Below are 27,401 nucleotides of genomic sequence, written 5' to 3' on the forward strand. Positions count from 1 at the left end.
TCACTGTGGATTACCGCCAGCGGAATGTATGTTGCTCCGGTGGCCCTGGCCATTTGAGACTTTGTGGCTGTAAACAAATGTACAGCACAGACTGATGGCACTGGGAGTGCTGTGTCACCGCCTAGGCCTTCTTTTCTGTCCCACTGGACTTGGAAGACACTCCTCCATGGGTCTCTTGCGCTCCTACACATCTTGCTGAGTGTGACAGGAAAGCAAGGCCCCGAGTGCTCTTTCCCTGGCATTTCTCAGGTTTGTGCTTACAGCAAATGACTCCAAGGCTGGTTTCCAGGCTTCTCTTAGGGAGCAGGTTGCCCAGGCTCAGGGTCCTTTCCTGTAAGGCAACTCAGTGCACAGGCAGGCATTTGTCAAGGATGATCTGCGTCACCTCTGCGGGAACTCAGGCTTAGGAAACTCACAGCCTTTTAAAACTCACAGCCGTTTTTAAAAAACGGAATCTTCCCTGTTGCTAGAAGAGAAAGAGACCTTTTCCTCCTTCCCTTTTCTTAGAACATTTCCTTGAGAAAACTGGTATTTATAAACCCTTCCTCTGCCCCTTGGGTACATATGTAAATCTGAAAAGGGTTCATAAGCCTTCTGTCAGCAAAACAACCCGGGAATAATTTTCTTTTGGGCCTAGGAGCCATCTCCTTGAACTATAAACACCAAAGCAGACAGTGCTCTGTCTCTCTGTCATCCTGGCACCTTAGCCTCAGGCCCTGGCTCTAAGCTGGAACACAGTTCAGTTCAGTTCAGTCCCTCAGTCCTGTCTGACTCCTTGTAACCCCATGGGCTGCACCACGCCAGGCTTCCCTGTCCATCACCAACTCCCAGGGCTTGCTCTAACTCATGTCTGTCGAGTCAGTGATGCCATGCAACCATCTCATCCTCTGTGTCCCTTTCGCCTACAGCCTTCAAACTTTCCCAGCAACAGGGTCTTTTCTAATGAGTCAGTTATTCACATCAGGTGGCCAAAGTATTGAAGCTTCAGCTGCAGCATCAGTCCTTCCAATGAATATTCAGGACTCATTTCCTTTAGGATTGACAGGTTGGATATCCTGGCAGTCCAAGGGACTCGCAAGAGTCTTCTCCAGCACCAAAATTCAAAAGCATCAATTCTCTGCCTCTCAGCTCTCTTTATGGTCCAACTCTCACATCCATACATGACTACTGGAAAAACCATAGCTTTGACTAGACGGACCTTTGTGGGCAAAGTAATGTCTCTGATTTTTATCACACTCTCTTGGATTGTCATAGCTTTTCTTTCAAGGAGCAAGCATCTTTGCATTTTGTGGCTGCAGTCACAATCTGCAGTGATTCTGGAGCCCAAGAAAATAAAGTCTCTCACTGTTTCCACTGTTTCCCCATCTATTTGCCATGAAGTGATGGGACAGGATGCCATCATCTTTGTTTTTTGAATGTTGAGTTTTAAGCCAGCTTTTTCACTCTCCTTTTCCACTTTCATCATGAGGCTCTTTAGTTTCTCTTTGGTTTCTGCCTTAAGGGTGGTGTAATTTGCTCATGTGAAGTTATTGATATTTCTCCCGACAATCTTGATTCCAGTTTGTGCTTCATGCAGCCAGGCATTTCCCATGAGGTACTCTGCATAGAAGTTAAATAAGCAGGGTGACAATATACAGGCTTGACGTATCCTTTCTCAATTTCGAACCAGTCTGTTCCTCCATGTCCAGTTCTAACTGTTGCTTCTTGACCTGCATACAGGCTTCTCAGGAGGCAGCTTAGGTGGTGTGGTATTCCCATCTCGTGAAGAATTTTCCATAGTTTGTTGAGATCCACAGAGTCGACGGCTTTAGCATAGTCAATAAGGCAGAAATGCATGTTTTTCTGGAATCCTCTTGCTTGTTTTATGATCCAACGGATGTTGGCAATTTGATCTCTGGTTCCTCTGCCTTTTCTAAAAGCAGCTTGAACATCTGGAAATTCTCGGCTCACGTACTGTTGAAGCCTAGCTTGGAGAATTTGGAGCATTAATTTGCTAGTGTTTGAGATGAGTACAATTGTGTGGTAGTTTGAGCATTCTTTGCCATTGCCTTTCTTTGGGATTGGAATGAAAACTGACCTTTGCCAGTCCTCTGGCCACTGCTGAGTTTTCCAGATTTGCTGGCATTTGAGCGCAGCACTTTCACAGCATCATCTTTTAGGATTTGAAATAGCTCAGCTGGAATTCCATCACCTCCACTAACTTTGTTCATAATGGTGCTTCCTAAGACCCACTTGACTTCAGGATATCTGACTTCAGGATATCTTGACTTCCAGGATATCTGACTCTAGGTGAGTGATCACACCATCGTGGTTATCTGGGTCATTAACATCTGTTTTGTGTAGTTCTTCTGTGTACTCTTGCCACCCCTTCTTAATATCTTCTGCTTCTGTTAGGTCCATGCCATTCCTGTCTTTATTGTGCGCAATTTTGCATGAAATGTACCCTTGGTATCTCTAATGTTCTTGAAGGCATCTCTAGTCTTTCCCTTTCTATTGTTTCCCTCTGTTTCTTTGCATTGATCACTTAGGAAGGCTTGCTTATCTTTCCTTGATACCTGCTTGTCATAAGAGACAGGAGAAGTCTGACTCTGCCTTCGGATAAAGACAATTAACTGGCACAGATGCCACTACCATGACCAGCTGAGCTTAGGATGAACTACAAGAGAATGTAGAGAAAATGGTGGTCTCAGGTCCTCTTGCAGGACCACTAGTTGTCGTTCTTCTTAAGAACATTCAGGTACTGGACTGTGTATGCTCAGTTAAGCAAAAGGTTGATTTCTTGCTACCTTTGCAGTCTGATTAGCAGATTGCGCATGATGCCAAGCACAGTCTGGTTTAATACTCAGTAATGAAATCATTCTGTCTCTATTCTCCATTTGTGGAGAAGATCTCCTGCGTTTTCAGGAGACTGTATTTTTAATTTTCCCAGTTTGCTGATGAGGCTGGGATGGCCTGAAATTTCCCGAACTGAGCAGACCAGTGAAGATGAATTATAAAATGCCTCCCCCTTAGCTCTTTGCTCTTTTCCAATACTACCTGCATGGATCTCACTGTCCAAATTCTAGATTTTTTTTTGAGTAAGCATGCATAATACAGGACCTAAAAATCCATCAGGGTCACCATCAGCTTTAATGGTGGGAAAGATGGGAAGCCCAGATGTTGCCTGCAGATCTCTCTTGAATGGCCACTAGAGCTCTAGATGACATTTGGAAGGGAATCCATTTGAAAGGAAAATGCAGGCTTATGTTGGCCTGAGGATGCTTCCATTAATTTGGATGAATTAACACATGCGGTGGTTTTTAGAAGAACCTCTTGCCCAGGTTTCCCTGGTGGCTCAGACGGTAAAGAATCTGCTAGCAATGCAGGATACCTGGGTTCAATCCCTGGGTCAGGAAGATCCCCTGGAGAAGGGAATGGCAACCCACTCCAGTATTCTTGCCTGGAGAATCCCACGGACAGAGGAGCCTGGCAGGCTACTGTCCATGGTGTTGCAAAGAGGTGGACACGACTGATCGACTAACACTTGCACTTTCATCCCCAGCAAAGGAATTACTTGTGTTTACAGGATGAGTATCATCCTAGGAAGAAGGTTAAACATTATTTGGGAAGATGTAGGAAAATGGAAGAGGAAATGGGAGAATTAAAGTCACTTTCTCTTTCTGCAAATCCTCCTCCTCCTTTCTCTGCTGTCTCCCCTCATTTTGGTCCCTTTCCATAGCATCTCTTTATCTTCACACCTCGATCAGACTTCTAGTGAAGGCAAAACTATGATCTTCAAGATGGGCAGTTAAATAGATTTCCCTGCAAAGAAGGCCAAGGAGACAGTAATGAATTATCGGCCCTATGTGAGGTGTGTGAGTCTCATGCCCCAGCTCTGACTCCATTTCGGGCTTAGCCTAGATCTCGGCCTTCAAGAGTATTTTCTTATCTACAAACTATATAGCTAGAAAAGCAGAGATGAGAAAGCAATACTGTTAAGGAGTAAGTGGGAACTTTAATAAAAGATGGTGTCCCCACCCCACCTCCCATGGTGGCTACAGGATGGGGATTTGTCACTTGGAAGACCAGCAAAAATGGTGCTAGGCTGAAAAATACAATATGGGAAAGGAAACCCAAGAGTCATCTAATTCTACATTTTTCCTGACTCAATGACAAGACAGTTAGCCTTCCCTAACCACTTTGCCAATGAAACTGATGCCATTAAGTGGCTACCCAGACTTGAAACAGTACAAATCTACATGCTGTTCAACTTCCCTACATTATTCACTGAGGGATTCTTTTTGTGGGCCCAGGAAAGACCCACAGAAGTTTGCACAAGTACCTGGCAGTGTGTTTTCAATTTACAGCCCCAAACATTGGGATGTGCCCTGGTAGCTGCACAGAATTCTGCAAGCAGCAGGCTGTGGTTGGTTGATGGAGCAGGCATGTCAGGACCGAAAAGCAACCCAGCATATCAGGGGGAAAGGTGGCCAAAAGACTCAGACTATATGCCACCTCCCACAACCATGGAAGAACTAATGACTTGAGGGACCCACTGAGAGGCCTGCAGATAGCCATACTTGAAGTCCTTCTACGAAAAGTGAGCTGGGAGAAATCACCCCACAACTTACCGGCCTGGATCCAGAGGCAGTTCAAAATCACCCACTAGTCCTAGCAACGTTTGCTTCAACCTAGAACAGACAATTGCATAAAACTTAGCAGCAGCTGCTCAATTTGGGGGCATGCTAGAGAAAAAGGAAGGAGAAAAGAAGCAGTTAAACATCACTGTGTTAGCCACTTGGTTACAGCTATTTTCTAAGGGAAGAACCCCTACTCTGGACAACACGTGAAGGGAGCCAAGTTAGGTGGGAAAACTGTATGTCATTATTACAGTATGCCAAGACACTGGATGAGGGACTGGAGAAAGAGACTCCTGAGAATGCAGAACCTGCCGGAACAAGGGAATCAGGAAAGCCCAGGACGAAACCCTCAGCCAGGGAATACTAGGGAAAAGTCTCAAAGTCAACTGATTGAGGGAACCTTGGAGGTGGAACCCAGTGAACTACAGGTTTCAATAACTTTCCCTGAGGCTAATCTATGCTTGCCTTTTCTGGTAAATATTCATGCTGCAGAAGACTCTTGAGAGTCCCTTGGTCTACAAGGAGATCAAACCAGTGAATCCTGAAGGAAATCATCCCTGAATATTCATTGGAAGGACTGATGATGAAGCTGAAGCTTCCAAGGCATGATGTGGACAGGAGCAGGAGCAGGGTGGGCAAGATCAAGGGCAGGATGTGGGTGGGCTCAGAGGCAAAAGTGGGTGAATTGGGGGGCAGGGTTTGTGTGAGGAGCCACCAGGGAAGCCCACTTGGGTGGGATTGGGAGAAAGTGTGGCCTGGGTTCAGGGTGAAACCACCCTCCTCTTCATCTTTAGCACCTCACTTTCAATCTCTCCCCAGAGCCACAAGGCTCTTCTAAGATGTTTACAACCCACAGAGTAAGAGGTCCCAAGCCCTCAGTGGACCCCAAGGTGAGACTTTTCCTTCTCTATTTCATGACCTTCCATTTCTCCCCTTCTCCCTACCTGACCACCTTCTTCTTCTGGTTCTCCATGCTTGAAGTGCCTCCTATTCCTTCTTCCCTCTGCCTGACTGCTTTCATACCTACTGACCAATCTCGATGGGTCCCCTCCTCTCTTCCTGACCTCCCCTACACTCCCCCGCCCTACTGCTCAGGCATCTTCTAGTCTCACTTTTCTCTCTGCCTGGTTGCTGTTTCTTTATTGATAAGCTCCTTGCCTGACCACACCCCTCCAAACATTTCTCTTTCTGCCTGTCTCTCTCTTTCTGCCTGTCTAGCCTCCATTCCTCTCCTGCTCAGTAAAACCATCTCCTGTTCCTCCTGTCTCCTTGCGTGCCCAGCTACTTTCTTTTCCTAGCCCCTGCCCAACATTCCACCCCAACCATCCCTGAAAAGCCACCCTCAATTCTTCTCTTTTGAATTTCGGACTTCCCTTCATTTATGTTTTTGTTCTTGCTGCCTCACTTGTCCAGTCACCTTCTCCCTGCTTCTCATCTCCAAAATCCCTTCTTCTTTGCTTGATCAGCCCTCATCCCTCCACACTCCTGACCCCATTCCTCACCTCCTCTGTGTTTTACCAACCTCCATTCATCTACTGTGGTCCAGCTAGTAAAGAATCCGCCTGAAATGCGGAAGACCCGGGTTCAATCCCTGGTTTGGGAAGATCCCCTGGAGAAGACAAAGGCTACCCACTGCAGTATTCTGGCCTAGAGAATTCCATGGGTCCATGGGGTCGCAAAGAGTTGGACATGACTGGGCGGCTGTCACTCACATTCATCTACTTCTCCCTGTCAGACTTCCCCTCCATCCTTCCTCTCCTTCCTGTTTGATCTCTTTCTACTCTTCCATCCATCCTACCCATCACACCCTTTCCTACATCCCAGCTTAGCTTCTTCCTCCATCCTCCGTGCTTGATCATACCCGCTTTGCCCCCTTCTTCTTTACCTAGTAATCACTGAATTCCTCTCTTCCTTCCTGCTAGGTCACTTCCCGGCCCTCTCCTTCTGCCCGACTGCCCTCCAATCCCCCTCTTCCTCTCATTTACCTGCCTGATCACCCTCCATAGCCACCCCCCTCCATACCTCATCATTATTCTTTCTGCCCTCAGGCTCCAGATGATCAGGTGTGTGGTTGTCCACTAGTGCACAATGTCTTTGAGGTCACTGATGATTTCTGTCATCTCCCCAAATGCCTTTGCAACCTCCACTATTGCTGGGAGAAGCTGAGGCGTGCCGAGGTGGACCTAGAGCATGTTTGTGTGGTAGGTTACGAGGCTGAGTGTGGCTGAGGGGCAGCATGGGATCCTAGAAGCCCCTTCTCACACTTACCCCCCGCAGTTGCACGAGCTGGTTGAGCAGGAACACAAGGAGCGCACAGCCATGATGAATCGGACAGGGTTGCCGGCCCTGATGCTTCACCAAGCAATCCAGCATGATCCACTCACCACTGACCTTCGCTCCAGAATAGACAGCTGAGCTCTGCTCAACTGAGGTCCTATGCCCGATACCTGGTCCAAGGGAGACACTACAAATTTCTCACACACCTGTTCCTATAACCATGTCTTTCTCAGGGCATCTCAAAGTTTCTCTGTGCTTCTCTGTTCCCCATTTAGTATCCTGTCTCTACGCCTCCTTAAGGTGGACTGGTCTTTAAAATTTCCCCATTTCAGTCCTTTCTCTTATCCCCCGTCTCTCTCTTTCCTGAATCTGGGCGGGGCCAAAGGGTCTGCCCTGTGCTCATCTCCCACTGGCCAGAGTTTTGTTTAGAAACTTGAGATTAGCAAGACATTTTAATATCTCCTGGTGGCCCCTAATCCAGTCTCTGTGCCCACAAACTCAATTCCACACCTCCGATGGTGGTGGGTCACAGTGCAGCTTTACTTGGGTGGCAGGCTCATTTGGAGTTGGCTGAGAAGTGCTGCACACTCAGCTCAGTTTGTCCTTTTCTGTCAAGGGAGAGGTGAGGCTACAAAGTGGGCACCAGTGACCCTGAGTCCCCCATCCCAGGCCATCAGTTCTGTCATTGTCACCTGATCAGTGCACTTTGACCAACTTCTGTATAATTCTTGGCATTCCCCAGGCCAGAGGTGCTGGAAAAATGTTGCAATGGAGGGAAAAGGTGATGATTCCGCTTTGGGACACTGAGGAGAGTTCAAGGTGTCAATGCGATCGTGCCCTTGCCCCTGCCCATCTTGTTCCACCCCTCACCATACCATGAGATCCCAGCCCTTCTGTCAGCCTTGGCCCCTGTCAGTAGAGTCCTGGTCTATGCACACCCCCACTCCCAGACCTCTGATCCTGTCTTGTTCTCCTCTTCCCACTACCCTGCTCTGGGTCTACTCTTTCCAGCTGACTCTGTCTACCTAATGCCTGTAGGGTTGCCAGAAGAGGATTGGGACCTCTGCCACATCTGCCTTTGCCAGGCCCTGCCAGGCCAGTGGAGGTGTGTCCAGTAACGCTGCCTGTGGGGACTGGTATGCCTCCAATGAGAGACTTCAACTACTCTTCCTGTTCTTTTTATATTCACTTGACCCTCAGAGATTTTGGGGGGGCAAGTAATTTTCACTATTGTTTCTTCTGCATGGACTCAGATATTTCATCTAAATATTTCGGGATGTTGCTCTAGACTTACACCTCGTATTCCACCATCACGAGTATATTAGTTATCTAATGCACTCCCTATCTGGTGCCATATCTCCTTTTTTTATTCCCAGTATTGTATTTTTTTCTTTCTTGATCATATTTTCCAGGAGCTAATCCCTTTAAATAATTATAAGATTAGATGTTAGTTTTATTTATACTCCCTAAGTTTATATTTATTTATGTAAACTTTCATTTGATTAATTGCCACCTTGATTGTTTGTTTTGTGTTTCATTTGTATGTGTTTGCTTCATTTTGTTCTTTCTTGAATTGAATTCCTAACTTTATTATTTTTTGTTTTCCAGTCTATTATAGTAGTAAAGGATTTGAAACTACACACGTTTTTCTAATGCAGCTGTACCTCATAAACTCTGGTCTGAAAAGTGCAACTTCAGAATTGATTTCTCACTCTGATTCTACCTTTTGAGGAATGTTTCTTAGTTTCTAACTGCTTAAGCAGTTTTGGCTATCTTTCCTTTCTATATTTGTAATTATGCTTTTACTGTGATGAGAGAATGTAGCATGTTGAATATGAATACTCAAAATATGACTCAAGATTTTCTTTGTGGCCCAGATTACTCAAGTGAGTTTTGTAAGACTTTTCATGGATGTAAGAAAACATATTTTCTGTTAGGTTCAGATTACTCATTAGGACTTTTCTATCTAGTTTGACAGTTACTGCTTCTTTACTCTGACTTTTGTCTTTTTGTCTGTTCCAACTCTTCTGTTATCAAAAGATAGAATAAATGTTGTAATATTTTAAGACAAATTTCTCTTTGTAGTTGTGTTTTTGGCAGGTAGAGGTGGGAAACCCTAAAGTTTTGCACAATCTTAGGCTCTTTTGCACAACACCACTATAGGTTTTCTCTGTTTTGCTTGTTGAGTCCTTTTGACCTTGAATTTACTTTGCCAAGCACATCATCACTGCTTCTTTTATTTTGCAGCCACTAACCTTGTGTGTGGGTTTCCCAGGTGACTCAGTGGTAAAGAATCCACCCGCAATGCAGGAGAGATGGGTTCTATCCCTGGGTCGGGAAGATCCCCTGGAGTAGGAAGTGGCGCTCCACTCCAGTATTCCTGCCTGAAAAATTCCATGGACAGAAGAGCCTGGGGGCTACAGTCCAGGACTTGCAACGAGTCAGACACGACTGAGCAACTGAGCATGCACAACCTTGTGTATCTTTGCCTAAACCTTATTTTTCTCACTGTTTAAGGTATGCTTCTTTTCAACTGTATGCATTTGTTGCTCTCATCGCACACTTGTGTCTTCGGCTTTAGTCCATTTAAATACGTGTAAGTACGATAATCTTGTCTTTTCTATTATACCATCCTTATTATCAATTTTACTGTTTCCTAAATGCAACGTTTTTCTTTCCTTCTTCCTAATACTTTGATGCTTCTGTTCATTTTTGTCCCTCCCCCTTACCGCATTAATGCTTTTTATGTTTACTAATTGTACAATTATATATTGGGTCACTTCTAACAGGCATGATTTATGTGTTCTCTATTATTTGATCAGAATATAATCAGCCTTTCCTTGTAGAGAAGGATATTTATCACCCGTATTTGCCTCAGGAAGATGAACAGTATTATTTTTGGGTTTTTCTAGCAATATTTATACTGATCTTTGGAAGACTGTATTTTTCTTAGGGTAAGTCAATTCTGCTTCAAGAAAACTTACTTAGTATTTGTACCTCAAGGTCCCAATCACTTTATTTACCATAATTTAACTCTAGTTACATGAATGTGCAAATGTTTTACCACAACAGTTGTTGCTAACCATTGTTTTGCTCTCTTATTTTGAGGTCTATCTTCTCATTCCGTATTCATTTATTTAGAATACTTCCTTTAGTGTTTTCATCAAATAGAGTAAACTGGTGGAAGAGTCTTCAAATTATTTAGTGTCTGAACCTGTTGTTCTTTTGCTTTAAGGAGTGTTTTCTTGGGAGTGGGTATAGGATCTCTGCACTAGAGTCCTTCTTTTTAAGTACACTTTTTATTTTTGTATTGGAGTGTAGCAGATTAACAATGTTGTGATAGTTTCAGGTGGCAAACAAAGGGACTCAGCCATACACATATAGGTATCCAAGAGTCCTTCTTTATTGATGGCCTATGAGAAGTGGCTTCTAAGATGGCTCCCAGTGATCCCAGACTCCTGGTAGTCAAGACTTTGTGTAATTCCCTCCATTTGTGTGACTCACTTCTAAGCAGTAGCATACCTTTAACACTAAGGAGATGCCACCTTCGTGATTTGCTTACAAGAGATTGTAGCTTGTGTCTTGCTAACAGACTCTCTTCCTTGTGGACTTAGTGAACCAACTTGCCGTGTTGGGGAGGCCTAGATAGCAGGGAACTCAGGATTGCCTTTGACGAATAGTATGAAACTGAGGCTCTCAGTCCAACAGCCCAGATGAACTGGATCCTGCAAAAAACCACATAAATGAGCTTGGAAAAACATCCTTCCCCAGGTGAGCCTTCGCATGAGGCCCCAAGCCCTGCTGAGACCTTGATGGCAGCCACACGAGAGACCCTGAAACAGACAATCGAGCTACGCCGTGCCTAGGATCTTGACCCACAGAAACTATGAGATAATCAGTATGTGTTGTTTTCGACAACTCAGTTTATGGGGATGTGGAGACAGACAGGTAGGGACTGGAGGGTCAGTGATTTTGTGAAAGATACTAGGTGGGTTTCTGAAATGAAAACCATAGCATCCATCAGGAAAGTTCAGTGTTTGGCTGCTCCATGAGGCAGTTTTCAAAACTACGTGGGTCATTAATTGGTAGTCTGGGGAGACAGATAATTGGAAACCTGCGTGGGATGGGGCACTGCTGCACTTGTGTTGGTTATTATTCAGTGTTGTCATAGTCATCACTGTGGATTAGTAATATGAGGAGCCTGGCCATTCAAGTGACTTTGAAGTGTCCTCTGGCAGTCCCTGTAGTGCATCCATGGGTGGATTCTGCTGGTCAGTGAGTGATTGGCAGCGAGAGGAATCAGGGGTATAGTGCCAGGGACGTGAGGTGAGCAGAGACCAACATTTTTGAGTTGGTCAGTCACAGGGGGACTTGGTGCACACCTGGTTTCCAGGGTCTAAGAAAGGAGGGAGGATGAGTTTGAGTTTTGGCCTCTGTCAGAAAAGGGAAATTCAAGCAGGTTGCTGTGGATGTGCACAGAAATATGCAGAAGCTCAGTTTATGCCCACAAGATGTCCTCCTTCAGCCGGAGCATCTTGAAGACGATGGATAATAGGAGTATTGTTTATTGGGAGCCGACCCGGTATGGGGTTCAGAATCACAGACTGACTTTGGAGTCGGCTGACCTTGGCTTCAGTATTTCCTGGTCTTTCTACTTGCTAGTAGTGTGACCTTGGGATAACTGACTTAGCCTCATTGTGCTTCAACAGCTTCTGCTGCCAAATGGTTTTAATGATCATCATTGTCATGTAGCTGGCAAGGTTACAGTGAAAATTAAATGAGGTACCTGATATTGATCAGCAGGGCCTCAGGGCAGAGCAAGTGTGTCACAGGAGGGGCAGATTCCAGACTTGCTGCCCCTGAGATGAATCACCATCCCACTGCTGAGCGTGAGTACCACGTGGCTGGTGTCCCACATCCAGAGCCCTGCCTGTTTCAGTGAAAAATGTGATGTAGTTGATGGAGGAAAGGTGGGATGAAGGGTGAGCCCCAGAGCCGGGGAGAGGGGGAGGTCCAGGGTGTCTGCAGGCAGCAATGTTCAGGTAGGGTGACCACCAGCCCCAGCCTGGGAGACATTGCCCCCTGATGTCCAGCACGCCCCACTGGCTCTGTGGCAAAGGCTCAGCTGATCACCACCCGAACTTCTGTTTTCCTGATCCTTGGGGATTTGCTAATTTCCCCTCTACCCTGATCTAGGGCAGAAAATTCCTTTTTTTTTTTTTTGGAACCTAGAGGATGGCCAGGTAGTAGGGTGAACACAGTCTCTAGGGCCCTTCTAGTTCTTCCTCTTCTTCTCAAAGATGAATAAAGTGGCCTGAGAAGGTACATGAGTTGCCCAGGTCCCTGGGGTTGTGACTGTAATGAACTGGAGCCAGGTCTCCTGACTGTGTCCTCCACCCTCCCCACACTCCAGCCAAGACCAGCTTTCCCACTAAAAGTTCCCCTTGAAATTTTGCAAACAGAGGAGAATGAGGGAGCCAGACATTGCCCCACAGCTCCCTTCTTCTGACACTCCCGAGTCTGCTGTCAACTTCGGGGACAGGCTGGTTGTCACAGGAGCTCAGTAAGACAGTATGTGTTATAAAACTGCATTACTTTAGTTTTGTTGATTATATGGATTTGAAATAGTTAAATGTATTTTATATTATTATATAGATTCATATATGTTTATAAATGTGTAAAAATGTATATTAATATATATGATTATATAAAAATAGTTTCATTTTTGTAACAGGAAGTGACACAATCTAAGTAGAAAGAAGAAAATTAAAATGACCTCTAACTCTATTATCACCTAACTATCAATTCTATTAACGTTTTGATGTTTATGGTTTCAGACATTTTTTCTGTGTATGTGCATGTGTGTCTGTTCCTGAGTGTTTAATATATTAGTAATATATGCACACTTAGTTTATATGAAAATTAGAATTGTTTGTTTACCTTCATTTTTTGCTCTTTACACTAACTTAAACATTTCTCCATGTCGGCAAATATTTTTGTATGCAAATTTAACAGTTGCATAATATTGAGTTTTTGCATGTATCATCATTTTTATAACCAATATACTGTCAATCTAGGAATCATTTTAGGAATCAGTGACCTAAAATAGACTGGAATGGGTGAATTTAACTCAGATGACCGTTATATCTAACACTGTGGGCAAGAATCCCTTAGAAGAAATCGAGTAGCCCTCACAGTCAGTGAAAGAGTCTGATGTGCAAGAGTCTGATACTTGGGTGCAATCTCAAAAATGACAGAATAATCTCTGCTCGTTTCAAGGCAAACCATTCAGTAGCACAGTAAACCAAGTCTATGCCCCAACCAGTAGTGCTGAAGAAGCGGAAGTTGAACAGTTCTATGAAGACCTACAAAACTTTCTAGAACTAACACGCAAAACAGATGTCCTTTTCATTATAGGCAATTGGAATGCAAAAGCAGGAAGTCAAGAGATACCTGGAGTAACAGGCAAATTTGGCCTGGAAGGACAAAACAAAGCAGGGCAAAGGCTAACAGGGTTTTGCCAAGAAAACGCACTGCTCATAGCAACACCCTCTTCCAACAACACAAGAGAAGACTCTACACATGGACATCACCAGATGGTCAATACCAAAATCAGGTTGATTATATTCTCTGCAGCCAAAGATGGAGAAGCTCTATATGGTCAGCAAACACAAGACCGGGAGCTGACTGTGGCTCAGATCATGAACTCCTTATTGCCAAATTCTGACTTTAACTGAAGAAAGTAGGGAAAACCGCTAGACCATTCAGGTATGACCTAAATCAAATCCCTTACGATTATGAGTGGAAGTGACAAATAGACTCAAGGGATTAGATCCAAAGGACACAGTGCCTGAAGAATTATGGACAGAGGTTCATTGTACAGGAGGCACTGATCCAGAGCATCCCCAAGTAAAAAAAATGCAAAAAGGCAAAATGGTAGTCTGAGGAGGCCTTACAAATAGCTGAGAAAAGAAAAGAAGCTAAAGGTAAAGGAGGAAAGGAAAGATATACCCATTTGAATGCAGAGTTCCAAAGACTAGCAAGGAGAGATAAGAAAGCCTTCTTCAGTGATCGATGCAAAGAAATAGAGGAAAACAACACAATGGGAAAGACTAGAGATCTCTTCAGGAAAATTAGAAACACCAAGGGAACATTTCATGCCAAGATGGGCACAATAAAGGACAGAAATGTTATGGACTCAACAGAAGCAGGAGATATTAAGAAGAGGTGGCAAGAATACAGAGAACTATACAAAAAAGATCTTCATGAACCAGATAACCATGATGGTCTGATCACTCACCTAGAGCCAGACAACCTGGAGTGTGAACTCAAGTGGGCCTTAGGAAGCACCACTATGAACAAAGCTAGTGGAGGTGATGGAATTCCAGTAGAACTATTTCAAATCCTAAAAGATGATGCTCTGAAAGTGCTGTGCTCAAATGCTAGCAGATTTGGAAAACTCAGCAGTGGCCACAGGACTGGCAAAGGTAAGTTTTCATTCCAATCCCAAAGAAAGGCAATGCCGAAGAATGTTCAAACTACTGCACAATTGCAATCACCTCACACGCTACCGAAGTAATGGTCAAAATTCTCCAAGCCAGGCTTCTTCAACTGTACGTGGACCATGAACTTCCAGATGTTCAAGCTGCTTTTAGAAAAGGCAGACGAACCAGAGATCAAATTGCAACATCCGTTGAATCATCGAAAAAGCAAGAGAGTTCCAGAAAAACATCCACTTCTGCTTTATTGACTATGCTAAAGCCTTTGACTGTGTGCATCACAACAAATTGGAAAATTCTTCAAGAGATGGGAATAGCAGACCACCTGACCTGCTTCCTGAGAAATCTGTATGCAGGTCAAGAAGCAACAGTTAGAACTGGACGTGGTAGAACAGACTGGTTCCAAACCGGGAAAGGAGTACGTCGAGGTTGTATACTGTCACCCAGCTTGTTTAACCTCTATGCAGAGTACATCATGGGAAATGCCTGGCTGGATGAAGCACAAACTGGAATCAAGATTGCCGGGAGAAATATCAATAACTTCACAGGTGCAAATTTCAGCACCCTTAAGGCAGAAACCAAAGAGAAACTAAAGAGCCTCGTGATGAAAGTGGAAAAGGAGAGTGAAAAAGCTGGCTTAAAACTCAACATTCAAAAACCGAAGATGATGGCACCCGGTCCCATCACTTCATGGCAAATAGATGGGGAAACAATGGAAACAGTGAGAGACTTTATTTTCTTGGGCTCCAAATCACTGCAGATGGTGACTGAAGCCATGAAATTCAAAGACACTTGCTTCTTGGAAGAAAAGCTATGACAATCCAAGAGAGCATGAAAAACATCAGAGACATTACTTTGCCCACAAAGGTCCGTCTAGTCAAAGCTATGGTTTTTCCAGTAGTCATGTGTGGATGTGAGAGTTGGACCATAAAGAGAGCTGACGGGCAGAGAATTGATGCGTTTGAACTTTGGTGTTGGAGAAGACTCTTGCGAGTCCCTTGGACTGCCAGGAGATCCAACCAGTCAATCTGAAAGGAAATGAGTCCTGAATATTATTGGAAGGACTGATGATGCAGCTGAAGCTCCAATACTTTGGCCACCTGTTGTGAGTAACTGACTCATTAGAAAAGACCCCGTTGCTGGGAAAGATGGAAGGCTGTAGGAGAAGGGGACAACAGAGTATGAGATGGTTGGATGGCATCACCAACTCGATGGGCATGGGTTTTAGCATGCTACGGCAGTTGGTGATGGAAAGGGAAGCCTGGCGTGCTGCAGTCCCTGGGGTCGCAAAATTTGGACACAACTGAGCGAATGAACTGTACTGATACTGTTAGTAAACATGCATGAAGGATAGTTTGGGTTTTGACAATTAATACCACTGTAGTTACATTTATGCACTTAAATCTTTCTTCATATACGTGACTGATTTCTAGAAATTGAAGTCTTGGATCAGGGTGTAAGGAAAAATATTTAACGACTTAGGAGGGGATAGTCGGTACACTTAGTCCCAGTGAGAAACCTGCCTTTTCTAAGTGTCACACAATCATATCAGTTACAGATACACAGCTTGTGGCCATAGAAATATGGTGCTCCTTGGGTCTCCCACAGGGTGCGACCCCCAGCTGAAGTGTGGGTGTTTTCAGACGGGTGGATCTGATCTCTACAACACTTATGACTTCACAGACCAAGCTCCTTCCCAAAAAAGCAGGAAGTAACCAAGTTTTTAATGAGCTATCATTAATTCATGTATTTGTTTTTTTGCATCCATTGCTTTCCCAGTGTCTTTAGGGGGCCTTTAAGAATCCCTGAAGCATAGCCAAAGCAATCTTGAGAAAGAAGAATGGAACTGGAGGAATCAACCTGCCTGACTTCAGGCTCTACTACAAAGCCACAGTCATCAAGACAGTATGGTACTGGCACAAAGATAGAAATATAGATCAATGGAACAAAACAGAAAGCCCAGAGATAAACCCACACACCTATGGACACCTTATCTTAGACAAAGGAGGCAAGAATATACAATGGAGAAAAGACAATCTCTTTACCAAGTGGTGCTGGGAAAACTGGTCAACCACTTGTAAAAGAATGAAACTAGAACACTTCCTAACACCATACACAAAAATAAACTCAAAATGGATCAAAGATCTAAACGTAAGACCAGAAACTATACAACTCCTAGAGGAAAACATAGGCAAAACACTCTCCGACATAAATCACAGCAGGATCCTCCATGACCCACCTCCCAGAATATTGGAAATAAAAGCAAAACTAAACAAATGGGACCTAATTAAAATTAAAAGCTTTTGCACAACAAAGGAAACTATAAGCAAGGTGAAAAGACAGCCTTCAGAATGGGAGAAAATAATAGCAAACGAAGCAACAGACAAACAATTAGTCTCAAAAATATACAAGCAACTCCTGCAGCTGAATTCCAGAAAAATAAATGACCCAATCAAAAAATGGGCAAAAGAACTAAACAGACATTTCTCCAAAGAAGACATACAGATGGCTAACAAACACATGAAAAGATGCTCAACATCACTCGTTATCAGAGAAATGCAAATCAAAACCACAATGAGGTACCATTTCACACCAGTCAGAATGGCTGCTATCCAAAAGTCTACAAGCAATAAATGCTGGAGAGGGTGTGGAGAAAAGGGAACCCTCTTACACTGTTGGTGGGAATGCAAACTAGTACAGCCCCTATGGAGAACAGTGTGGAGATTCCTTAAAAAACTGGGAATAGAACTGCCATATGACCCAGCAATCCCACTGCTGGGCATACACACTGAGGAAACCAGAATTGAAAGAGACGCGTGTACCCCAATGTTCGTCGCAGCACTGTTTACAATAGCCAGGACATGGAAGCAACCTAGATGTCCATCAGCAGACGACTGGATAAGGAAGCTGTGGTACATATACACAATGGAATATTACTCAGCCATTAAAAAAATACATTTGAATCGGTTCTATTGAGATGGATGAAACTGGAGCCCATTATACAGAGTGAAGTAAGCCAGAAAGAAAAACACCAATACAGTATACTAATGCATATATATGGAATTTGAAAAATGGTAATGATAACCCTATATGCGAGACAGAATAAGAGAACACAGATGCATAGAACAGTCTTATGGACTCTGAGGGAGAAGGTGAGGGTGGGACGTTCTGGGAGAATAGCATGGAAACATGTATAATATCATATGTGAAACAGAACCCCATTCCATGTTTGTTGCATGAGACAAATACTCAGGGCTGGGGCAATGGGATGGCCCAGAGGGATGGGATGGGGAGGGAGGTGGGAGGGGGGTCCAGGACGGGGAACACATGTAAACCCATGGCTGATTCATGTCAATGTATGGCAAAAACTACTACAATACTGTAAAGTAATTAGCCCCCAACTAAAATAAATAAATTTATTTGAAAAAAAAAAAGAATCCCTGAAGCAAAATGTCCAGCTATGACTCTATAAATTTAGGTCAGAGGAGATATAGAGAGAATGAACAAAGTCAGCACCAAGATCTATCTTGAGTGTAGACAGTTGTGCCTGATAGTCCTGCAAAGTAAATAAAATTGAGCTATAAGTTTCTTTCTTACCTTCCTATTAGATGCAGCTGGAAAAGAAATGCAGTCATTTGCAAGATTTACATTGGTCACAGGTAGAAAATATGCCAATTCTTCCAGGGTAAATATTTCCTGATAATTGAATTTCAAAAACAAGTTTGATCTCCTTATGGAGTGTAGATGAGTTAACCTTGTGCTTTATCATCTAAATCAGGGCACTTTAGAATGGGGAAGGGGCATTGTTAATAATTATGGTGGGGGACTTCCTTCCTGGCAGTCCAGTAATTAGGACTCTGTGGTCTCACTGCTGAGGATCTGGGTTCAATCCCTGGTCAGGGAACTAAGACCTCACAAGCTGTGCAATGCAGCCATTAAGAATAGTAATAGTGGTTATACCAAACAACAGGTGTAAACTGGAAAAGGGGTCGGCCTAAGGAAAAAGACAGAGTGTTATCGACAGTAATCTTGTCGTTAAGTGTATTGTAGTAGGGTCTGCCACATGTTTAAGGGGTTGTTCTTATGAACTAACTATGGGCTCACGTAAGTTATTATTCCAGTGTACTTATATTCACAATCTCTATACTTATTCAATCTGTTCTTATTGATGAAAGCAACATGACACAAAGGTGTATCTTAGTTTCCCTTATATTTATCTGGTCATTGTATTGTCACAGTTTTTGTTTAAAATGAATGCTGCTGCTGCTGCTGCGAAGTTGCTTCAGTCATGTCTGACTCTGTGTGACCCCATAGATGGCAACCCACCAGGCTCCACCGTCCCTAGGATTCTCCAGGCAAGAGTACTGAAGTGGGTCGCCATTGCCTTCTCCGTTAAAATGAATAATCATTTTAATTAAAAAGAAACAATGAATAATTCCTCTTGAATTCATCCAGTTTCTCATTGTGAAATGAAGCTTTTACGGTAATCTACTCTATGATTTCAGTCTCAGGTGTCTTTATTAAAAGGAGAAAAAGAAGGCAAAATTCAAACTTAGAACAGTTAGCCAAATATAGAGGAGCTACATGCAAGTGATCCAGGTTGGACACAGGGAAAGCAGATGAGGATGAGGATGATGATGATAGAGAACACTCCTATTGCTCTCTGTTTATGCTATGTACTTATAGTTTTTAGGACATGCCAGGCACTGTCCTATGTGACACAGAAGTAGGTACACACATATAAACTCATTTAATTCTCTCAGAAACCATATGAGCTGGATACTATTATACATTATTTAAAAAGGAAACTAAAGGCCAGAACAAGTAAATACTTTTCTCAAGATGGCATGGGTCATATGCAGGAGAGATTAAAACAATGCAGCACGTCTCCACTTACATAGTCTATCTGGTACCCATTTGGGGGCTTCCCTGGTGGCTCAGATGATAAAGAATCCACCTGTTAGTGCAGGAGACACAAGAGACACGGGTTCCATCCCTGGGTCGGAAGATCCCCTGGAGAAGGGAATGGAAACCCACTCCAGCATTGCTGCCTGGGAAATCCCATGGACAGAGGAGCCAGGTGGGCTACAGTCCACGGGGTCGCAAAGAGTCGGACACGACTGAGTGACTAAACATGCACCTACATAGTACCCATTTAGTTCTTCCAGCAGCTCAGCTTTACCCTAAGTAACGTACCAACTCAGCTGGAAGGGAAAATCACTGATGCTTTGTACAGAAGATGAAATACAATAGGTTTTAATATTAAATAGAATGAATAAGTTATGCTATTATCCCATTATACTAAATTTTAAAATATTGAGCCTGATCAGATCATGAAATCCAGTCTGTTTTCCTCTTTTAGTTAGGCTAAAATAGTGAAATCTAGAACTTTGTCTTATCCCTGCCAAGCTTCACTATTCTTTCACTCCTATGCTGTACTCTTTTTATCCACAAGCCTCATTTCATTTATTCTAGAGATCTTATGCATCCCGATTCACAGGCATGGATTGAGACTTCTTCCAACTTTCTACTTCATTTAGTATATATGTACAAAATTCACTAGAGCCAATAATATTTAGTTACAGCTAACACTATTCAATGTAAAATGTTGATGCCTGTGCTGAAAATAATTATCTTTAACATTCTGAGCCCATAGACTTCCTTATCAGCACATAAATAGAGTCATCAGTCTGGAAACATAGCTATGAATGTGAGTTTGTATTCTGCCAGTTGCCAAAGTGAAAGTCGCTCAGTCGTGTCCAACTCTTTGCAACTCCATGGACTGAACAGTCCCATGGAATTTTCCAGGCTTGAATACTGGAGTGGGTTGCCTTTCCCTTCTCCAGGGGATCTTCCAAACCAAGGGATCGAACCCAGGTCTCCCACATTGCAGACAGACTCTTTACCAGCTGAGCCACAAGGGAAGCCCAGAAATACTGGAGTGGGTAGCCTATCCGTTCTTCAGAGGATCTTCCTGACCCAGGAATCAAGCCGGTGTCCCCTGTGTTGCAGGCGGATTCTTTAACAACCAAGCTATGAGGGAAGCCGCGAGTCATGAAAGTGTCCTCAAAACATCCAGCTTATTCCCCACTCCAATAATTATTCACATACACGTCTTCCATTCATTTGGCTCTTTCTGCCCTTTGTGCCAGTTCAAAATACATATGTGATTCATAGACCAGTTAAGAGCACTATGCTCTGAAAATTAGTCCACAGTCTCACCACAACTTTAGGGAGACATAATTTTCTCTGAATGTTAAAAGCAGACTTTATCTATGCTGCCCGCCTTGATGCTTTTTGAGGGAGAGCTGTCTCCTTCACTAGAGTGATTAATGCACAAGGCTGAATTCTTTTTTGTTTTCAAGCCATTTCCCCCTTCCTACTAACGAACTCTTTTTGACACACTTTAAAAATAAAAACCCACTGAAACATCTCCAAAACACTATTAATGTCAGTACTTGAACTGTTTGCTCCATTTTTCCACTAGAAAATTTAAGGATAAAATATTATTAATTGTTTAAAGTTTCCTCATAGGTATAGGATGGAATACAATCATGTACCACACAATCGAAAAACATTATCTTTAAAGATATATTTCTGGAAAGAAAGCAAAAAAATGATTAACATGGGTAGTCCCCGGGGAAGAGAACCGGAGCGTAGAGGTGAGAGTGAGATGTTTTAGTGTCTACTCTTTCACACATCTGAATTTCAAAGTTTGTGAATGTGTCATCTCTACAAACAAACAAACTCTGACATCAGATTGTATACTCTTGCTCATCACCCTATACCTCATCCTCAGCTGCTAACTTTGTGGTGTTTCAATTTCTCTTATAATCTGCTACTTTGAATGTTAATTGGATTTCTTATACATGTGGGGTTCCATTCCGTGAAGTGCTTGTTCTTATTGTTCTATCCATTTGTAACTGTAGATATTTTGCATTTTCCTTCTTGATGAGTACCTTCTTTTCTTTATCCAAACTTTTTCCTTCCAATTAAATTAAAAATTAAATAGAGGGGGGAAAGTTTTCATTTGCTCTGAGTTCTATGGGATGGTGGGGGTGAGAAAAGGAAAAAAATATATTAGATACTGGAGTGATTAAGGGCCCAATTTTATGGAACAGGTGAAGCCTGTATCTAAATAGAGCCCTAAATAATCAATAGCCCAGGCACAGAGAGAAATTTCCTATGTAGGAAGCATTAAGAAAACTGGAGTTAAACATGAGTTGTGGAAGATATACAGATACAAGTTTGAGTTAGAAATAAGGGGCCTGCTGTCATTAAGAGCAAAGTTTCATTATCATGTGCTACATAATAGGGAGTAACTGCAATTTTATTTCATAAGGCTAGCACAAGATAAATGTCATGGTTTAGGTAATGATATCTGTCAGTAGCACTTAAAATAAACTTGTCAAAAAATGGAATTAGTTATCCCATTAAGAACAGAATGATTCAACCAGGATACAATATGGACTTGTGTTGTGGTGACAGAGATGGGACTTAAAAGGGGGGGGCATTTAAATAACACTTTCAAAAAGAGAAAAAAAGAGGAATTGCAGAGTGAAGAATATTGGAGAACAATATCTGATTTGGGCAATGATGATTCCAGTTAATAATATATTTAGAGTGAAAGAACTGCACAGTGAGGAATGTCACTCCACATAGGTAAATTTTGGTACTAAGGTACAGACATAATGCAAGGACTAAGGGTATCACTATATGAGTCAGTAGAACAGGAAAATAAAACGTGTTCAGAATGGATGGAAGATTCCATTAAGCAAGGGAGGAGCAGAGGACAGTAGACAGCGCCTTTCAGTTAAAGGGAATGGAAGGAAAAAAGTTTGTAAAAAGAAAACAAGGTACTCATCAACAAGGAAAACGCAAAATATCTACAGTTACAAATGGATAGAACAATAAGAACAAGCACTTCACAGAATGGAACCCCACATGGATAACAAATCCAATTAACATTCAAAGTAGCAGATTATAAGAGAAATTGAAACACCACAAAGTTAGCAGCTGAGGATGAGGTATAGGGTGATGAGCAAGAGTATACAATCTGATGTCAGAGTTGACATATATAAAACAAAATGAGGTTGGTTTTAGATGACATTGAGAAGCTGGAGAGGAAATGGAAAGGGATTGGCAGGAGCAAGGGCAGGAATTGGTTCTTTTGAAAGGAAGCAGAGCCATGAAATCCGAACACATAAGGACAAACACTATGGTGGGGAGGGGGGCAGGACAAAAGAAGCACCAAGTAGTAGGGAAGGAAAAAAATAACTAGGAAAGCAAGGTGCCTGAGATGGTAGCGTGGCATGTGATCTAGAGTACAGGGGTAGGGGGAGAAGGGCAGATAGCTCTCCTGCCAAAAAGCCAAGCAAAGAAGACAATGGATATTCCCAAGGGTCATACTAGGACATGGCATTTAAGTATTAAAGGGGCTTCTGTCAACTCTGCCTAAGCAACCCTAAAAGTTTAGAGACTTTATTTTTTTACAGAAACAGTTTACAGTTTTTAGTGAATCTGTAAACCAAAAAGCTCTCGTTTCCAAGTAAAAACAAGTTCCAGATCATGTAGATGTTTATAGTGACTAGTTTACCTAAACATATATCCATGTTCAGTTGTAAGATGTTAACTAAAATTCTGTGACAAATATGCTTTTTCTTAAATACCAAGAACATTAGAGAATTAATGCAGTCCTAAGGGTAATCTAGTGGTCACTAAGTTTTTCTTAAGCCTTCACTTAAGATGCTGTTATTTCTAGCACAGGTAAGCAGGCACAGTCTTTCATATGATCAAACACTGGAATCTTGGATTGCTACCATAACAGCTGGCTTGCAAACAAGTAGCCAACCATTTAAAGAATGTTTTAAGTGAACAACTTGCAAACCCCAGGGTTGGATAAACCCTCAGAATGCATTTACAGCCATAGCAACTGTGCTTAAAGACTGTACGGGTTGTTCTTCTGAAATGAGATCTCTCAAAGCAGTCGAGTTCAAAATAAACGATTTTAATTAAAACTGGCATAGGCACAATTTTCCCACCAATTTGTGTGTGTCAAGCATTTAGTGAACTTTTCCACTTGAAAAAGTGATATAGAAAACCAGATACCATGTTTCACTAATTACAGAGCCTTCAGGAGACACCACATCTCTGCTGACCAAAGCGTTTATAGGGAAATTAATTTCCTGCTCCAATCTCCTGCTCTGCGTCTTCTGTTCCTTGATTCATGCTTGAGAAGTTTTCACTTTACTTTTGGTTTTGTCACTTGGCTTGCCTGTCCGGGTTTGGGCCTGCTGACCCTGCCCACTTGAAGAGGCAGCCTGCTGTGCTGCTTTCTGCTTTAACACTATCCAATCAAATGCATAGTCATGTTGGTAATTCAGGGTCCTGAAAAGAGTGCGGAATAGCCGCCTCAGGTACGTATAATCTGGGGCTTCCTCAAAGGACAGCCCACGACAGTGCTTTAAGTACATGGCAAATGCTACAGGAAATCCGTCACATAAGACTTCAGCAGGCGTGGTCGTCTTAATTTTGCTAATCATTTTACATTTTTGCTTCATTGTTGGAGCCTTTAGTCCCTGCCATGGCAGGCTGCCTCTACAAAAATACATCAAAAGATATCCTAACGATTCCATGTCATCTCGGCGACTTTGTTCACCCCCAAGATGTGTGTTGAGGCTGACAAAGTCGGGCGTTCCAGTCAGATGTTTACCGTCTCTATAGGGTATGTGTTGCCCTGTCCTGCTGTCTCTGTACTTCTTGGCCAAACCAAAATCAATAAGGAACAACCTATTCCACTGCTGCCCAGTCCCGATTACAAAATTTTCTGGTTTAATATCTCTATGTATCATATTCATCGTATGGACATATTCGAGTCTACTTATCATCTGATTAGCTAGCATCAGTATAGTTTTCATTGTGAACCTTCTTGAACAGAAATTGAAGAGGTCTTCGAGGCTGGGTCCCAGAAGATCCATCACTAGCACATTGTATACTGTTTCCTGACCACACCACCGTATCTGGGGGATGCCAACCCCACCCTCAAGGATGCTGTAGAGTTCCTTTTCATGTATCAAGAGCGGCTGCCTCACCTTCCGTGATTCTAATTTTACAGCCACTTCTTCGTGGTTGGTGAGGTCAATTGCCAAATAAACGTCCCCGAAAGAGCCAGAGCCGATGTGCCGTACCAGTTTATATCTCCCTCCGACAATGAAATCAGCCTTGTATCCGCTGCTGCTCGCCATCCTGAGAGACAAAGATGGCGTTAGGGTTAAGCCCCAGCACCTCTAAGGGGACGATGGACGCCCGTAGGGCTCGTCCACGGAGCAAGGCTGTGAAGGCAGGCTAGGAACAGAAAACGCTGGCTGTTTCTCAGCGTTACAGGGCCCAGAATCGGCCAAGGGGAACCTGACCACCGCTACTGTCAGGTTTCTTTTCACCAGCCCTCAGATTGTTAAGGGGGTTCTCACCTTTAGCAGGCTGAGCCACTTGTTTCTGGCGGCGGCCGCGGCCTCGCTTTCGCGGCGAATTCGGGGGCTGGGGAGCCGTGAAGTTACGGTGGCGATACCGCTGCCACCACGGCCGCCGGCTCCGGTCAGGCCAGGCGAGATCCCTCGTCACCCTGCCGACGCTGCCATCTTGGTACAACGGCTGCAGCCAACACAAACTGCCCCGAGTTCCAGGAGGGCGCTTCGTGGCGCAGAGAACTCTGGGAAAGGGATCACGGGCGCTCTTAGAACCTTCAAGCCAGATTCTCTTCAGAGCCTTTCAAAGGCATCAGCCTCTCCTAGAAAAACAGATCTACTCCACGTCCCCCATCTCCTCAGCTCACACATCTGAGCAGCTGTGATGTGGGGTTTCCTCCTGCAATGTCCATGGGCCCTCTCCTTGCTCCAGCTTGAAGATGACCTCTGGTTTGGGAACTTGGTTCCCTGTGAACAGGACACGATACAGGATTGGGTCCGGGTCATTGGGTTTCAGGGCCTTTCAACCACACTTCTATCTGCTCTTCAGGAAAGGGATCCCATTTCCCTGGGAATAGAGTAATATTCAAAGAAGTGCAAAAGGACGGAAGTACCTCGGGCAAATCAAGGATGACACCATTACACACTTCGGATGCCCCAGAGCATTCAGCAGCTGAGAATGGAAGCAGCCTCTCTGAGGCCCCTGGCAGGTGCACAGGGCAGCTGTGCTTACTTACCCACCGCGCACAGGTGGCTGTAGGTCTCCAGTGTCACATCCCGGTACAGGCACCTCTGTACAGGGGCCAAGTGCTGCCACTCCTCCCTGCTGAAGCCCACAGTGACGTCCTCGAATGACCCCTGTTACAATACAGTCCCATTCAAGGTGACATGGTCAGCACTGGGGGTTGGATGGAAGAGATCTAGGAAGTTAGTTGTCTTGAATGATTTTCGCCATGATATGCTATGCTTATTAAATACCTAGTTATACCTAACACTGTGCAGGGTAAAAATAGCTAAAGCTATTAATTTCTCGTATTCAACATGTGTTAAATTCAATCAGTAAAGAATTATTCAGAAATTAAGATTAAATTAGCTTTTCTAAATCTTCTAGTTCTTTTAGGAAATACCTAGAATTCATTTTTTAAACAGGTAGGTACCAGACACGCTAGGTTCCTTGGCCAGTGCTGTGTGCTAATTCGCTTCAGTCGGGTCCGACTCTTTGTAACCCCATGAACTGTAGCCCGCCAGGCTCCTCTGTCCGTGAGATTCTCCAGGCAAGAAAACTGGAGTGGGTTGCCCTTTCCTTCTCTGGGGGTTCTTCGTGACCCGGGGATGGAACCCGAGTCTCCAGCATCGGCAGGAGCCTTCCTGCCATCCCAGCGTCACCTGGGAAGCCTATCTGAGACCTCAGCAAAAACACAGTTATTCCTATTTCTCCCACCAGTTTCTTTGAGGCAACCTAGCCTTTTCCATCAAGCACCTACAAATTTTTCCAGCCTCTACCCGCTGCCCAATTCCAAAGCCACTGCCATGTCTTTTTAGGTGTTTCTTTTTTTTTTTTTTTTCTTTTAGGCACTTTTTATTTTCAAAAAAAAAAAAATTGTCGTTTATATATATAAACAATTTCATTCTCTCAAAAAATTCTACAACTATACAGCTGTTTGCTCCATTATTTGCATAGGAAATGACCACAATACAAAAATAAGAGGGAAAAAGAAGCCAAACAGCAACCAATTTATGCTTTTCCTGTAAGTATGTTTCCACGTATAAACATTTTGAAGCCTCTTACAAAATATTTACACCATTTGTCATCTATGTACACGTTTTTAAGAGAAACTTTTCTAACAAACAAAACTATAATTTATCAAGTTATGAAAATTTTCTAAAAAAATTTACTATATTACCACAAAATAAATAAAGATAAACAATATTTTAAAAACAAAATTAAATTTTCATTTCAATTAAGACCCCTTTTGGCATTTTGCTTATTTATTCTGCCCTTTGGTTAACAGCATCAGTGTCACATTACTATTTTATATTGCATATATGTAGCACTTACTTCCTTAAGTTTTCAACATGTCATTTATAATTAAAGGCAGACACTGAGTCAGTGTTAACAATAGATTAACTAAACTGCACTGTAATTTAGGTAAAATTACTGTGTCTCACTGTATATTACATGCAAAGTCCACATAAATTGGCATTTAAACCAATTGTACTGCACAAGCAAACATCTCAGTATATGAAAACTGCATCATAAATTCAACGTTTCCGTATATGAAAACTGCATCATAAATTCAACATTCCCAAGTGAAAACTACATATGTCCTTCTTTTTCAAAAATGATACTGTTTAGCTTATTGTAAGATGTTTTAACTTTTGAATATTCTATCTTTAAGCTCTTGAGTTCACAATTTATATAAAATGTAGCTTGTATTTAAAATAAACAATCCGATTTTAATCAGTGCATGAAATCTGCTTTTGAAGTTCATTTGAGTCATTTATTTCTACCTACCACAGAAATGAATTTGGTAAGGTTTTAC

At 43.0% G+C, this 27,401-nt stretch overlaps 2 pseudogenes across 1 annotated transcript; both read right to left on the reverse strand.

The window, feature by feature from the left end:
* LOC145535701 (zinc finger protein 510-like) lies at positions 1-26,670 on the reverse strand (annotated as a pseudogene).
* Positions 23,382-25,075, reverse strand: LOC145535410 (casein kinase I pseudogene; annotated as a pseudogene). Its single transcript, XR_014075405.1, has 2 exons — positions 24,865-25,075; positions 23,382-24,640 (listed from the first exon to the last, which is right to left on the reverse strand). The product of XR_014075405.1 is annotated as a casein kinase I pseudogene (transcript).
* Positions 26,671-27,401: the final 731 nt, after the last annotated feature.

The sequence above is a fragment of the Giraffa tippelskirchi genome, chromosome X (assembly GCF_054371585.1).
Source record: "Giraffa tippelskirchi isolate mGirTip1 chromosome X, T2T-mGirTip1v1.2.pri, whole genome shotgun sequence".
Taxonomy (NCBI): domain Eukaryota; kingdom Metazoa; phylum Chordata; class Mammalia; order Artiodactyla; family Giraffidae; genus Giraffa; species Giraffa tippelskirchi.